General features: G+C 49.5%; 2 long non-coding RNA genes across 4 annotated transcripts; both read left to right on the top strand.

Moving 5' to 3' along the window:
- Positions 1-7,597: 7,597 nt before the first annotated feature.
- LOC128332048 (uncharacterized) lies at positions 7,598-8,306 on the top strand. Its single transcript, XR_008310539.1, has 3 exons — positions 7,598-7,741; positions 7,887-7,924; positions 8,195-8,306. It is a non-coding gene; the product is annotated as an uncharacterized LOC128332048 (long non-coding RNA).
- Positions 8,307-10,230: 1,924 nt separating this feature from the next.
- On the top strand, positions 10,231-12,622 carry LOC128332046 (uncharacterized). 3 transcript variants are annotated; one of them, XR_008310537.1, is made up of 6 exons: positions 10,231-10,276; positions 10,441-10,488; positions 10,578-10,689; positions 11,109-11,191; positions 11,636-11,792; positions 12,359-12,622. It is a non-coding gene; the product is annotated as an uncharacterized LOC128332046 (long non-coding RNA). The 3 variants fall into 3 exon arrangements; XR_008310536.1 differs by having other exon boundaries at positions 10,257-10,276; positions 10,441-10,689; XR_008310535.1 differs by lacking the exons at positions 10,231-10,276; positions 10,441-10,488; positions 10,578-10,689 and having other exon boundaries at positions 10,832-11,191.
- The last annotated feature ends 3,157 nt before the right edge of the window (positions 12,623-15,779 follow it).

Here is a 15,779-nt window from a genome sequence, read left to right as displayed (position 1 = left end):
GGCAGAGGACGTGGGAGAGGCCAGGAGCAGGGTGCGCCTGCGGAAACTCAGAGACGGAGAGGACGTGGGGAGCCTGAGGACACCCCGGTCATCCCCATTGGAGAATTCTTTGCCACAGCTCCGAGTTTGGTGCGCAGGATTCGTTTTCCCCCACCTACTGCCGGCAATCGTGGCACGGGCATGCTCACTCGGACTAGGGCTGTGGCGGGTCCCTCCTCGGTGGCACCAGGTGCTGCTGAGGTACCGCCAGTCATTGTGGTGGAGGAGACTGTGGAGGTGGAAGAGCAGGTAGAGGGCGGTGAGGATATAGCCAGGTTCTCCCTCCCTCTGGGGCCCCTTCCCCCTATCCTTTCGCCGCTCAGTGGGGCCCCCCCTCGTGAAGCCCAACACTCTGGTGGGGAGCGGTCTGGCGAGGTGGTGGAGGAGAGGCCTGCCTCTCCAATGCCAGTTGAGCCGGGCCCTTCCTCTGGTGTGGAGGGCGGAAGGGGCGGGTTGGGTGGCAGCAGTGGGCAGGCAGCGGCGGCCGCTCCCCCAGGACTGCAGCCACCCAGAGAAAAATGGCCTAGGACAGCGCCCAGGGCGCAGGAGGCCAAGGGCAGTGGTGTATGGGTGCATTTTGAGGTCCCTCAAGATGCCCCATTCCACGCCTGCTGTGTCCACTGCAGGATGCTTTTCAGCCGTGGAATGGACCCTGCGCACCTGAGTACGACGCCTATGTGGAGACACATAGAGCGTCACCACCCAGGTCTCAGGGGACAGGCTGGCAGTGCTAGTGCGCCTTCTGCATCTGCCACTAGGGCGGGCAGCGGCAGTGTGCCAGCCAGCAGGCAGGCTACACTGCCAGTCCAGCGGTGGACGCAGTTGTTGGGCAGCCAGCGTATTGTTCGCGTCGACCATCATCACCTCACCCGCCTCATAGGGGAGATGATTTCCACCGATGACCAGCCGTTTCAGGTGGTCGAGAACAACGGCTTCCGCCGGATTCTCCAACACCTGGTGCCCGAATACATCATCCCCTCAAGGACCACGTTCAGCCGGAACGTGGTCCCCTCCCTGTACCGCCAGTGCAGGGAGCTCGTGTCGGCCGAGCTGCGTGCAGCTCCGGCTGGGACAAGCATGCATTTCACGACTGACCTCTGGACCAGTGTCAGTGGGATGCACGCTGCTTTCCTGGCCCTCACTGCCCACTGGTGGGGACCGGAGAGTGAGGGGACCTCCTCGGGCGATGCTTCTGGGTCCGACGCAGCTCCCGCTGCACTACGGCACAGGAGGGCCGTCCTGCACGTGGAGACGATGGACACGAGGCACACCGGGGAGGAGGTGGCGGCCGTACTCGACCGCCAGATAGAGGAGTGGATTGGCGGGTGTCCACACTTCTCCCGCGGCTTCATTGTCACCGACAATGGAGCCAATGTTACCGCCGCTGTCGAGACGTTCATGGACTGTGTGAACATACGGTGTATGGCACAGACGTTCCATCTGACCGTCAGGGACGCCCTCGGCCTTAAGGAGCTGAAGGCGTCCCAGGAGAGGGTGGGCCGCCCTGTCCCAGTTGCTGTTGCTGCCACGGCCACGCTTGTGGATAAGTCCCGCAAGCTGGCCACCCACTTCCACTTCAGCGAGAAGTCCAGGAGACTGCTTCTCCACAAGCAGGATGACCTTGGGCTTCCTCACCATCTCATCCCTTCAGATGTTGAGACGCGGTGGAACTCCATCTTCCTCCTGTTCCAGCGCCTGTTGGAGCAGGAGAGAGCCCTTGTCGCCCTGGCGAGGGACGAGTCCTTGGATGTCTGCGACCTCTCGAATGCAGAGTGGAAGCAGATGTCCGAGGTGGTGTCGGCACTCCAGCCCTTCCAATTTGCCACGAAGGGCTTGTGTGCCGACACCACTCCCTTGAGCCAGGCGCTGCCCACAGCTATGGGTCTGGAGAAGCTGATGGGTGAACTCCAGATTTCTCTGACCACGCCAGAGGGTCGTGCTCTGGCTGGGAGGCTGAAGTCTGGGGTTGACAGGTGGCTCATTGGGGTGCTGGGAGAGAGGGAGGAGTATGTCCTCGCTTGTCTCTGTCACCCAGCCCTCAAGGGCAATGCTGTGAGTGCCAACGAATTGCCCAGGTGGAGAGGCATCCTGGTAGAGAAGGTTAGGGAGGAGGAGGACGCTAGGGCCCGCAGAGACCAGGATGTTGGTAGTGGGGCGGGGGCAGCCACCCAACCCGCACCCAGCAGCAGCATGGGCGGCCAGCCGGCGTCAGCTTCCCCTTCCCCTTCCTCCTCCCAGTCCAGCAGCGCGGCATCCCAGGCGGCGCCATCGCAGCAGCCAGTTGCTACCGACTCGAGATCTGCCCAGTGGTTTCAGCGGTTCTGCTATGGCGCCACGCCTGGTATGCGGGAGGCTCGACCTGCCAGGCCCCCCTCCAGTGCTGAGCAATGCGTTGCGCAGTACTTGGAGGAGCCTGTGGAGGAAGACAGGGTGGACTGCGCACAGTTCTGGGCGAGCTGCCACCAAGTCTGGCCGGACCTGGCGGTGGTGGCTGTGCGCCTCCTCTCCTGCCCCCCAACCAGTTTCCAGAGCGAGCGGGTGTTTTCACGTGCCGGGGACCTGGTGACACCCTCTCGCTCCCGCTTGGACCCTGGTCTGGTGGAGCAGCTGGTCTTCCTTAAAGTGAACCTCCCCCTGTTGGGCTACCCCAAGCTGGAGTTTGAGCCGGGCGAGTGATTACCGTGGGTTGCCCTATGGTTGGTCACCTGCCTGGCTCGACCTCTGTGCTTATCCCTCCCCTCCCCACATCCACCTCTAGCTGAGCTGACGTGCCAGATGCTGAGCTGTGCCAGCCAGTCGCAGCGTGTAGTGTGCCCACACAGAGATGCATTGGTAGTAGTAGTTGTAGTGCTGCGACTGTCCAGACGTTTACAATGCCCACGCCCACCTAAAAAGAAACCCAATGCTGACCAGCACAGGCCCTTATCTCTCCACCTGTCAGCATTTGGGGACCTGTCGTGGGTACGGCACACACCCCAAAAGTAGCACAGCCCAAATAGTACTAGACTCAGTGGCAGCAGCGGGTATACGTTCTAATGCAGTGTAAATATTGTAAATACTTGTATGTAAATAAACATGTAAATATTTTTTTCTTTAAAACCCCATGTTAAAACCAACCCTCAAAATTATGCAGAAGGGAAAAAAAGAGGTAACAAAGGGAGAACAAAATGATTGATGAATGCTAAATGAATTAATTTTATTGAAAATGTTACCAGAAATCATGTGTGTGGGGGGCTTGGTTTACATGGAGAAAATAATTTGATGATTTTTTATAATGAAACGAATGAATTATTATCATCTTATGTTCATCTTGATTGTGGTCATTGTTGATGTTGGCTGATGACAAAAAACCAAAAACCATCAGAATAGCAATGAACTGGCTGCCAACACAACATATTGATTGATAACTATGTATGCAGGGGGGGAATTGGGTCTCGTTTGTGTGTGTGTGTGTGTGTGGTGCAGGCTCAGTCTGTCTCTTCCTGTTGTGTGTCTCAGTGTCTGTCTGTGTGAATGGATGCCTAGCACTGTCTATGCAAGAGGACCAATGGCCATTGTTGAGGCTTATGACATATCCTCTTTCATGACACCTCCAGGGCTCAGCTGCTCTTTGTGGGTGAGTTAGGCGAGGAGGGAGGAGGCGAGGTGGAGAGGAGTTGGAGAGATAGCGAGGAAAGAGAGTGTAGAGAGTCCGTTTCTGTTTCTGTCAAATCTATCTATCTATCTATCTATCTATCCATCTATTTATCCATCTATTTATCCATCTATTTATTCATCCATTCATTCATTTATTTATCTATTTATTTATTTATTCAGTGTTAGTGTTAGTGTTTGTTATTTTGTTGTTTGTTGTTTGTTTGTTTGTTTGTTTGTTGTGGTTTTGGGAGGGGTCTAGCGGGGGAGGGAGGGACAGTCAGCTTTTAGTAAAAGGAGGGATAGTTAGTCAGGGGGGAATAGTTAGACAGGGAGGGAAATGGGGGAGAAGGTGAGGAAAGACTTCTTCGCAAAGTAAGTAGGATTCCATAACAGCTTTGCCTTGCTCCCTCTCTTCCTGGCCAGGTCTGACTAGAGTCCCCCGCCCACCTGCCTGCCCGATCAGGAAGGGCACCAGCTGTGAACACGCCTATTGTGACGTGCTTGGCGGATGTCCCAATTGTAGAGGGGAATTTGAATCAACCTCCCTCATTTAGCAGAGTAATCCAGTTGGATGAGCTCAGAGTAGAGGCCTGGAGAAAGTGTTTTTAAGTGTTTTTTAAAGTGTTTTTTAAAAACAAACTGTTCTGAAACAGATTGTTCTAAAGAAGTTACAAACTTAGATTAAAAGCCTGCAACTTGTACTTCCTTCATGGGGAGGGAAGGAAGGAAGGAAGGAAGGAAGGAAGGAAGGAAGGAAGGAAGGAGCGGAGCAGACAAAGAAGAAGGGAGTGCCCCAAGCTGTGCTTTGGAACATGTTCATGACCATCTAACTAGCCTGAGACAAGTTTCCCCCGTAGCAGAGGCCTGTGCAGAGCAAGCCAGGCTGCACATGGGACATCCCAAGCTGTTTGGTGTTGCTTGTCATGCACTGAAATCACGCTTGATTGTGGAAGAGGGGAGTGGACTTCAATGTTCTAATCAAAGAGCTGCATCTGAGCTGGCACAATACAAGCCTGAGTTGCTGTTCTCTAATAATGAGCCAGCCCTATTGGTATCCTAGGTATATTTGGGGGTACTTAAGTTTTGCCCATATATGGCAAAGCTTTTCTTGAAGATAGGCAGGGGTCAGCTTTTCCTTACGAGAACCTTTCCTAAAGTAGCAGTTGATTTCGTTTCTCATTCCACTCTCTGGCTGCTTGTTTCGAAGCCATAGATGCTCCTTTCTAGTTTGCACAAAGGCCCTTCTTTCTAGGTAGCTCATAGCCTGGTGGCTGTTGCATGTAGATGTCTTCCTCGATTTCCCCATGAGGGAAGGCAGTCTTTACATCCATGTGTTCAACTTGCATCTTTCTGGCCGCTGCCACGCTGAGCAGTGTCCTAATTGAAGTGTCTGTCACAAGTGGTGCAAAGGTCTCATTGTAGTCCTCAGCATAGTTCTGGGAGTATCCCTTGGCTACTTGCCTCGCCTTGTAGCGCTCTGCCTCCCCTTCTGCATCCTGCTTGACTTTCAAGACCCACTTGCATCCCGCAGTCTTTCTTCCTGCGGGGATTGACACAAGTCTTCAAGTCTCATTTTTGTGCAGGGTGTCAATTTCTTCGAATGCTGCATTTCCTCACCTTTTGTCAGCTGGCATCTTTTCTTTCTCTGGCCATGTGGTGGGTTCTTGTAGCTCTCCTCCTTTGGTCCCGAGTGAGAACCTTTTGGGTGGAGCCCCTTTGTTGGGGCTCTGGCAGTGCCTCAGTTCGGGCTCCGGCTGTGCAGCCCCTTCTGAATCTGTATCCCCTTATGAACCTCCTTCTGCTTGTGGCACAGATTCTTTGGATTCACGGTCTGGCTCTTGCATCATGAGACTCCACCCACGTGGTTCCTCTTTCACCTGGATCTCTGGCACAAGTTCTGGTACATCACCTCTAGTTGGCCCTTGTCTCTCATCAAATGACACCACCTTGTAGATCCTGAGCTCTCCACTTGTAGGATCAAGGATTCTCTATCCCTTTTGGCCAGGCGCATATCCAGCCAACACTCCCAGTTCGCATTTGTGATTGTTTGTGGTTCTCTTGGCCTTTGGGAACTATGCAGAAGCCTTTGAACCCAACATTTTGACATGGTTTAGAGAGGGTTTGTGCCCAAGCCAAATGGTGTCTTGTCTATTGCTTTAGCTGGCAATCTGCTATGCAAGTACTTAGGAACACATAGGAAGCTGCCATAGACTGAGTCAGACCATAGGTCCATCTAGCTCAGTATTGTCTGCACAGACTGGCAGCGGCTTCTGCAAGGTTGGGGTCCGCCCTGGTTGCATATGAATGGGAGAATAGCACTGTAAGATCTTCCCCTTAGGGGATGGAGCCGCTCTGGGAAGAGCAGAAGGTTCCAAGTCCCCTCCCTGGCTTCTCCAAGATAGGGCTGAGAGAGATTCCTGCCTGCAACCTTGCAGAAGTCACTACCAGTCTGTGTAGACAATACTGAGCTAGATAGACCCATGGTCTGACTCTGTATATGGCAGCTTCCTATGTTCCTATGACATCAGAATGTATTAGCTCCAAAGGACGCTGTGACTCTGTCTGTGTCTGGCATGCAGAAAAGCTGGGTCTCACCCCTTGATTAAGTATGCAACACTGACACCTTGTGGCAGCTTCTCTGCATGACCCCACTTTAAAGTCCTTAATAAGTCCATTTCCCCCAAGCTCATTGATCACATGGATTTGCCTATGTTCTAGTCTTTCAGGCCATATGGTAGAACACTTCTTGAGTTTGCAAGAGGCTGCAAGCCTGGCCTGTTCAGTTACACAGTCCAATAGAAAAAGCACATCTTTACGCATATCGGCTGTCGTACTGAAATCATCATCTTTGGTGATGGAGTGTCGGAGGGGGTTGGGGGTGGGAGGCACTGCTTTGCAGTGGTGGCTTTGGGGGTGGGAGGCACTGCTTTGCAGATTCCACACGGGGTCCCTTGGAGACCATTGCTCTTTCCAATCTGAACTTTCCTATGGTGTTCCTCAGGGCTCCATATTGTCTCCAAAGTAATTTAGCACCTACATGAAACCGCTAGGAGAAATCCTCCAGAGATTTGGTGCAGGGTGTTATCAGTATGCTGAATGAAAACTCTCTCTTACAGACTGTCTTATGAAAAGACACTTGTTCTTATTACACACCTTTTCCTTTTGATCTAATCATAAATCCTTGTTACTGAAGTGTGCTACTCTTCATGTTGGGTCTGTCACACGCCTTTGGAGGCCTAGGACTGCTCAGCCTTTGGGGGGAGTGCCTACTTCTAGTGTGCAGTCCACACCCAGCAGCAGTGTCATCTCCACTTCCTAGTCCAGCAGCAGGGTGTCCCTAGCAGCGCCAATGCAGCCGGCACAACTGTGTTAGTTGCAAGTGAAAAGTGACTCCTGACTAGGGCACTGGCCTTCACTTCATCTTGTGGCAGCATAGTCCCAAAACCCATCCCAAACATGATGCACGATGTGAAGAGAGGGTGAACCTCTGTCATGCCCCCCCTTCTTTTCTTCTTTCTAAATGAAAAGGTCCCAGTTGCCTCCACCTCTTCCCTTCCGGGAAGGAGCTGCACCCCTGAGCTCTTTCATGGTCCTTTCCTATACCTTTCCAAGCGCTAACATGAGCTTGGTGAGTTGGGTTGAGCAGAACTGCACACAGTGTTCCAAAGGTCTCTGCAGCAATGCATTTTGGCAGCTGTCTCTACGTAATTCCTCAGCCAGAAAGAAGACGGTGCAATACCTGGAAGCCTATTGGGCTACCTGTATTGCTGCCCTCCTTCTGTTCTGCAATCCTTCCCTGTCCCATTGGCCCCCCTCTCCTCCAAATGTCTGCCTAAGGGTCTCTTTCTCACCTTCTCCCTGCTCTCTTCTAGGCTGCAAAGGGTCTGCCAGTGCTGCAGGCAGCTCTTTCAGACCTCCCCCACACGTGACTCCAAGGGGAAGCCCCCCAGACGGAGGTTCTTCAAGAGGAGGAACCGTGTTGAGCCAACTTCGGCTCCTCCTCCAACTCTGGCTTCTCCTCCAACTGCAGAAGAGGGCTTCCAAACATCGTCAGGAGTCACAATTGGTGAGGAGGTGCCCTAGGCTCCTGGGGAATGGTTGGGACTGCGGGTGGCTCTTTTGGGAGGGTGGGACAGCTAGTGCTTAGCAAACTGGCAGATTTGTGGGCCTTAATTTTCAATTTGTGGGCTGAATTTCTTCTTCCCTTCCAGCCTTGAGCACCGCATGGCAAAAAAAGGAAAGAGCTAAGGTAGGGTATCATTGAGTAGAGGGCCTTCCTCCACATAGCCCAGGTCATTTCTGTGAGAGGCATTTGCCCCTCTGGGAGCACCCACCCTCTGCTCTGATCCTTTCCCCAGTTCTGCAATCTCCCTGAGAAGCAGCAGAATAATCCATGGAGGGGGTGGGGTCCCCAGAAAGGGATTGAGAGCAACCCACAAAGTAAGGCTGTCTGGTCCATTTCCAGGAAGCCACAGAGAAGTCCTTCCATCACTAACAGCTCAATGCTTCTGATTTTCAGATCATTCTCTGGTGGACATCCTTTCTTAATTCCATTGCGGTGCAAGTCAATGGCGCAGAGTCGGATACATTGCAGTTCAGCAAGCTGAAGATTGTCGAATTCATTTTGGTGAGTGAGATGCAGCAGAGAATGGAAGAGAATGACCAAGTGCACGCTCAGTCCAAACCTGACTGCCAAGACTGTGTGTTTGGGGCATCATCTTGATTGTTTGTTTGTTTGTTGTTCTATTGATTATTTCTGTATGTAAGCAACTTTGGAAACCTTTGTTGAAAGACAGTGTGAAAATTTTGTTGTTGTTGTTGTTGGAGCTATCCCAATGAAGTCCATGTGGGTAGTGATCAACTCTCCTCTGCTCTTTACCTTCTCCCAGGAGATATTGGAGGATATTACCGCGCATCCTGACCCTGGCTCCTTCTTCAGGAAAACCCTGGACACCGTCACGGAGCTGAGGTAGACTCATAGTCATCAGGGATTAAATCGGAGGAAGTTGTGTCAGGAAAGGGCAGTGGCAAACTAGACAAGATCTGTAACTGTATCTGCCCTTTTTAAAAAAGATGACAATGAATTCTAAGGGGGTTTGTAACATCTTGTTAAGTCCTCTAGCCTTATCGGCATCAGGGCCTCCCCAGGCCTGGATTGGTCATTTTTGAAAAAAGAGGAGAAACCGTCACAGACCAACCGTCTTGACACTGCCTTTGTTGCCCTGTTCCTCTTCTCTCCATGAGCTTCCCTTGGCTGAATCACCAGCCCTGCTCACACTATGAAATCTTATATTCCCCCTCCCCCCTTCCAGCAAAATCAAGCCGCCGTTGCCCGAGGAGCTCCGGTCAGCAGTGCTGCACGTGGCGGTGTCCGGGGCCAACTACCTGGAGCCAGGGACCCAGGTAAGTTCTCGTTGAGCTTTTTCCTCCTGCGGCACAGACTCCTGCTGCTTCTACTCCTGGGGTCCTTGCAATGGTTTGACTGCCTGCAGAGGTTCTTCCTTACATTTCTGATCTTCCGGGATCATTGTGAGTAGCCTTTCCTATTTCCAAATAGCCTGGTTGTTTCTCGGCCCAACTGGAATCAAACACGATACTGCCATAAGCATGAGTGCTTTTTCAGTATTGTGTTCTTAAGATGTGTTGTCTCTCATACTCATGCCTGATCTTCTCTTTCCCCCCTAGAATGAGACCTTTCAATCTCTTCAGAGAATGATTAGGGGGTTTCTGGAGGAGGCCCCCTCGGTCCACAACTTGACCAGCATCTTGACGGTAAGTGCAATTTAATGTGTAATGTGCAATTTAATGTCTAATGTGCCCTATTCGGACATTAGGCAGTACGTGTGTACAGGTGTCTGAACACTTGGACGTGATTTTGTCTGCATGACTGTAGTTGCATTCCTTTAAAAAGTGAACCAGGGTAGAGTCCCCAATATGGCATGATCCAGATGGGAAGTGTCTAGCAGTGCCTGCCTTCCACAGCCTGTCTGTATAGCTGTCCCTGTGTACACTTCTGCACCTGTGCACTGTCCACTCGTCGTCCAAATGTTGAAGATCAGGTGTGAATGGGGCTTCTGTCTTCATCCTTGACTGAACTGAATTGGGGGGGATGTTTGTACAGGAATAGATCCCTCTGAAACTTGTTTGGGCAGTCAGTCAATGGGTATCCTGTAATGGGGCCAATTCCTTCCGGGCGTAGCTCTCAGTCGCATGGCCAGGGATGATTGAGGCCAGTGCAATGACTGAGCTGCTCTTTCAACCCAGAGGAGCTCCAAAGGTACAGCACTGCAAAGGATCCCCAGCTACAGGCTCTGGCCCAGGAAGCCTGCAGCTGTCTCCTGCAACATGCGGCCAGCCTGCCAGCTTTTCATGTAAGTCCCCCTCTGTGGACATGGCTTGGCTCTTCTTCAGAATCCTCTGGGACCCCTCTCAGGTTCCAGCTTCAGAAGAAGACCTCCTATTGTTCTCTGGTCACCCTGGGGCTGCCTTTTGATACTCATAGAGATGGGAAATGAAATCCAGCTATTGAATCAATAAAATGCATCTCTATTTCTACAGCTGACAACACTGAAGCCAAAAGAAATAAAGAGCAGCATCCAAGGTAACTTGGGCTATTTCCACGGAAGTGGGGAGGGCGGAACTGTATCCCTGTAGACCCTCCTTCATTGATTCAATATACACAAGTCCCTCCTTACCTCTTATCAAAGTCAGTTTAAATAAGAAATTCAAGTCCTCTTCTCTTCTCTTCTCTTCTCTTCACCTCAGATGACCTTGTGTTGGAAGAGTTCGATGAGGAGGAGGAGTTTGGTGAATGTATGAGAATCAGAAAGGAGAGAGTGGGAATGATTGAATAGCCATTTGATATAAGCCAGAGACTTAATGTTTTGTTTTCTGTTTTGTAGGTTGAGAGATAAGAAGCATAAGAAAAAGAACTTGTGCATAAGAAAAAGAACACTTCATAAGAAGAAGCATAAGAAAAAGAACTTGTGTCCACAGCACAACAATTAAACCAAGGTTGGTGCAGGGAATTGTCCAAGATGTGTTCTCCAGTTGACTGTATCTTGGAAATGTGGTTTTTACAACTTTTACAACCCTTCCAGAGAGTTTCAAAAATCAAAATCTATCACAGAGAGGTAGTAAGAAGCAGCTTTTGAAAGGGAATCTCTTCCCCTGCACATTCGTTTAGCCCCTTCCTTACTGATCTTCAAATCTCTATTGAAGACTTTTCTTGTTCGCCAGGCTTTTGCCCTGTAGTTGATCTATTTGCTTTTGGTTGGTTACTTTCATTTTTAATTCAGAATGTCATGTTTAATGTTGTCTTGCTTGCATGTTTTTGTGCACCGCCCGGAGTCTTTGGAGTGGGTAGTATATCAAATGTTTCTAATACATACATACATACATAAGAAAGACAGAAATCTTCCCCTCTCTTTCAGATGTACCCTGATGAGGCCTCTCTCGAGGCTCGAATTCAAGGAAAAAGCCACGTCTCAGCTGCATCAAGTGATGAATATCAAGTGTATGTGAATTAGCCTTTAATATTGCTTGCTGTTGGGGACGTGGGGGGGGGCACATTCTTTTCATTTGGTCGGCCAGTTGGATGATCTCCAAAAAGGAATCCATAGGCTCTGTGGATCTTTTTGGATCTTTTGAGTCTTGGTGGTTTTTGATATCATTGATCATGGTATCCTCCTGGAGCGCCTGAAGCGGGTTGGGAGTGGGAGGCACCGCTTGGCAGTGGCTCTGTTCCTACCTCTCTTGTAGGTTCCAGATGGTGTTGCTTGGAGATTGTTGCTCTTCAAAAGAAAAGCTATTGTTTGGGGTTCCGCAGGACTCCATTCAATCTCCAATGCTCTTTAACATCTACATGAAACTGCGGGGAGAGATCATGGGGGATTTGGTGCAGGGTGTTATCCAAATGCTGCTGATAACCAAATCTATTTCTCCATGTCAACTTCATTAGGAAATAGCCTATCTTCCCTAAATGCTTACTTGGAGTCAGTAATGGGCTGGATGAGGAAAAACAAACTGAGGTTGAATACAAGGAAGATGACTGGAAGATAGGAAGTGGCTTAGATCTGTCAGTTCTGGAAGGGGTTACACTCCCCCAGAAAGAGTAGGTATGTAGTCTGGGAGTACTTCTGGACGCAAACCTCTCCCTGGTCTCTCAAGCTAAGGAAGTGACCAGGATGGCTTTCTATCAGGTGCAGCTGATATGCCAGCAACATCCATATCTGGAAATCAATGACCTTAAAACAGTGGTGCATATGCTGGTAATATCCAGACTTGACTACTGCACGGTATGTTGGGCTGTCTTTGTACGTATTCCAAGAATTGCACTTGGTACATAATGCAGCAGCCAGCTTGGTCTCTGGTGTTACCCAAAGAGATCATATTACACCCATTCTAAAATAATGACATTGGCTGCCCATCAGTTTCCAGGATAAAGAGAAGTTGCTGGTTATTACCTATAAAGCCCTGAATGGCTTCGGCCCAATGTATTAACAAGCAAGCCATCTTCTTCATGAACCCCGCCGCCTCTGAAGATCATCTGGGAGGTCTGGTTTTAGTGGCTACTGGCTCAGTTGGTGGCGACCTGAAATTGGGCCTTTTCAAGGGTTGCCCTGGGACTTTGGAATGCGTTTCCTAACTAAATCGTTTTTTCTGACTTTCTTTCTCTTCTCAGAGTTTTCCAGCCAATTAAAAATGAAGACCTTTCTAAGCCAATGCACACACTGGAGCAGCTCTTCACTCCAACCCTGATATCTCAACTGCCTTCAATCAAAAAAAATCTCAGTCATCGACTCTGATTCCAAAAAAGGTGTTTTCTACCTAAGCCTGAACAGGGACTTCCAGTCCAAGACATGGATGATTATGAACTCAACAGAGCCTCCAGAGACTGCTCCACTCCCAAAAAAGGGAGACCAGAGAAGCCACACCAACATCACCCTTCAATCCTGAACATGAAGTAGATCATGATCTGCTTCACTTGGAAGGGAGTCTACATGATACCAATACTCTCCGGGTGCAAGAGAATCTCCTTGCCGTCGGTACTCTCCAAAACACTCATCGGATTGGGTATATTGTGACTGAGAAAGTTGACATTGAGATGACTCTACATCTGATCATGCCTGATCATTAGGCTTACTTCTTCGACAACAGATATGGCATTGATCATAGGAAAAACTATCTCCAGCCTTGCTCTTGGGCTTCACATCAACACCAATCTCTGGGGAGATTGGACCATCCAGACTCTTGGTCCCGATCACACTCTCCTCAACACTGCAGTACTTGGTCTCAGTCAAGAGAGAAGAGAACTCAACCATGTAAGCAGCCGGATGTTGACTCTACCACCGGATTCCTTGACTGAAGAATCTGCCTCAGAGGAAGATGCAGAAACATCCCTGAACATTGCATCAGGTTCCACACCTTCAGATCTAATGGAAGATCCAAAGCCTCTGTCTCCATCAGAGTACCTGAAGCTCTTCACTGACCAAGTGGTCCATATGGCTAACTCTTTAGGTATCCAGATGAACAAACCTCCTAAATCTTCTCCTGATCCCATTTTTGGGCCAATTGATGCGGACCCTTGGCACTCTAACTTCCTACCACTGAACTCTGCTTGAATGGACATTGTCAAAGCTTGCTGGGGGAAACCTGCATCGTTGCCACCTACTTCTAGGAAGCTGGAAGGTTTTTACAAGGTTCAAGCTAGGGACAGTCAGTTCCTTCTGCACCATCCTACTCCTAACTCCATGACAGTTGAAACTGCCCAGTTTCAATCCAAGAACAGAATCCTTTTGGTGCTGACAGTATGATTCAGTCAATATCTGTTGTGGTAGCTTTGCACCAGCACACGTGGATGTGTTCAACTAGCTTGGCACCTGAAACAAGAACAAGAATAGTGTCGTGGGCATGCTGGAAGAGTCCGAGGAGGAGTTGGAAGTGGAGACAGAGCTGAGAGCAGAGGAGGGTGGGCAAGGACCAGAAGTTGCAAAGGAGAGTGGGTGCGACACACAAGGAGTCAAAGATGAGTTAGAGCTGGGTGAGGCAGCTCTTGTGGAAGAGGAATGTCCAGTCTCAGCTGTGGAGAGGCGCCGGACCACGAGACAGCAAGAGTTAAGGAGCCGCGTGCGTAGAAGAACAGGCAAAGCTGCTGACTCAGCAACTCTTAATTCACAGCACTGGGGGTCAGCCTACATAAGATGCTACCCTGCTGATAGCAACAAGAGTTTCCTGCGAGCTAATCGGCTGTGTTTGTGTATTATTTGGACTGTGTTTGGAGCCTGCACTGTGTTGACCTTGCCTGTGGATTTGGCTTTGGACTCTGTTGGATTGATTCGGACTGGATCTGGTTTGGAGAATGGATTCCTGTTAGATTTCGCTCTTCTGCTTCTTCCCCTGTTGTGCTTCGCCTGGCTAGCCTGACAGATTTACGACAAAGAGAGAACTTGCCTCTTGATGGCCAGGCCCTTGTTGGAAAGGATACAAAACGGAAAGGATACACAAACTGAGAAAGACAGGGAAATCTATGAACTCTCAGCAAGCTGCCTACAATTTTTCAAGGGGTAACAAATATTCCTGCTCTTCTTCTGCAACATCATTTTGTCCTTCCAACTACTCTCCCTCGGCTGATCATTCCCTTCATCCTTCTCAGATCTGCCAATTTCAAAAAAGACAGGACTCATTGGGAAAAGCCCAACATCCCAAATCTAAACCATCAGTATATCACAAAGCTAAACCATCGATGTACAGCTCATGACTCAAGGATCTGCAAATATTAGTCCTTACAGCAATGATGTGGACTTGGGTTTTTTTTGTTCAGGACTACACAACCGATATTTCCCCAGTATTTCAGAAGGCAGGATTACTACTAAAGCACAAGTTTGGCAAGACTGGTGGATAGTATACAACTGCTTGTCTGTAGTCTTTTGCTCCTCTTGGGGAACCCCTCCTTTCAAAGTGTCTGCAATACAAATTGACAACAAAATGTTACAGGGAGAATGTTTTGTACCCTCCTCCTCACACAACATTGATGTGCATAGATACTTCAGAAGCCCTATTCAGACATTATGTTGTACTAGTTCAAGATCTCTGTACACTTGTATATGGTTTTCTGTGAATGACTGTATGGGGTTCATTTTTAAAGGGAACCTGGGTACTGGACCCTCAAATGTATGATACAGATAGGAAGTGTACTGCTGTTCCTGTGTCCAATGTAACATGTGTATCACTCTAACTGTACACAGATCTTTACCTGCGTACACTGTACCCTCATTGTACAGATATTGAACATAACATACGAATAAAGCTACTGAGTTCTCAACCTTCTGTTGAACTGTAGCATGCTAAGAAGCAGAATCCATGATGGGGCCATGCGGATAGGAGCAGGCTTGGTTTTGGTTTAGCTGTCACCCCACTGACGTGCCTGAGTGCACCTCCTCACTTCCCCCCAAATCAGTGCACCATTTCTGTCCACTCCAATGGGCAAACGTAGAGTGCTGGACTTGGAAAGGCGATTGCTCTGAAGGGGAAATGTCCCTTCTATCCAGATGCTTCGTGTCCCAGCCCTCAGTGACATGGATGCATCTGTTATCAAGCTCAGGGTCTTGTTAGTCTCTAATCTTGTTCTTGTTTTGTGCCTGAGTCGTCTCCTCAGGCACAAAACGAATACTGGTGAATGTTGATGCTGGGGGTCTCAACAAATTCAATGGCATGAGCATTCTTATATACAACAAACACTAGAGAAAAAGCAATGTTCTTTCAAGCCTGATTCTTCACGTTGACTGTAAAAGGTTTCCGGGCCAAATACAAAGTGCTGGTGATAACCTATAAAGCCCTAAACAGCTTAGGCCCACGGTATTTAAGAGAGCGTCTTCTTCTGCATGATCCCCATCGTCCACTACGTTCATCAGGGGAGGCTCGTCTGTGGCTACCTTCATGTTGTTTGGTGGCCACCCGGGGACGGGCCTTCTCTGTTGTCACCCCGAGACTTTGGAATGCACTTCCTGTGGGAATAAGAGTCTCCCCATCTCTAGTGGCTTTTAAAAGGGGTCTAAAGACTTATCTTTTTACCCAAGCTTTTTAACTTTTTAACTTTTAAAAAC

The sequence above is a fragment of the Hemicordylus capensis genome, chromosome 6 (genome assembly GCF_027244095.1).
Source record: "Hemicordylus capensis ecotype Gifberg chromosome 6, rHemCap1.1.pri, whole genome shotgun sequence".
Taxonomy (NCBI): domain Eukaryota; kingdom Metazoa; phylum Chordata; class Lepidosauria; order Squamata; family Cordylidae; genus Hemicordylus; species Hemicordylus capensis.
Note: the sequence above shows the minus strand (reverse complement) of the source record. Positions and strands in the feature narration are given on the sequence as shown.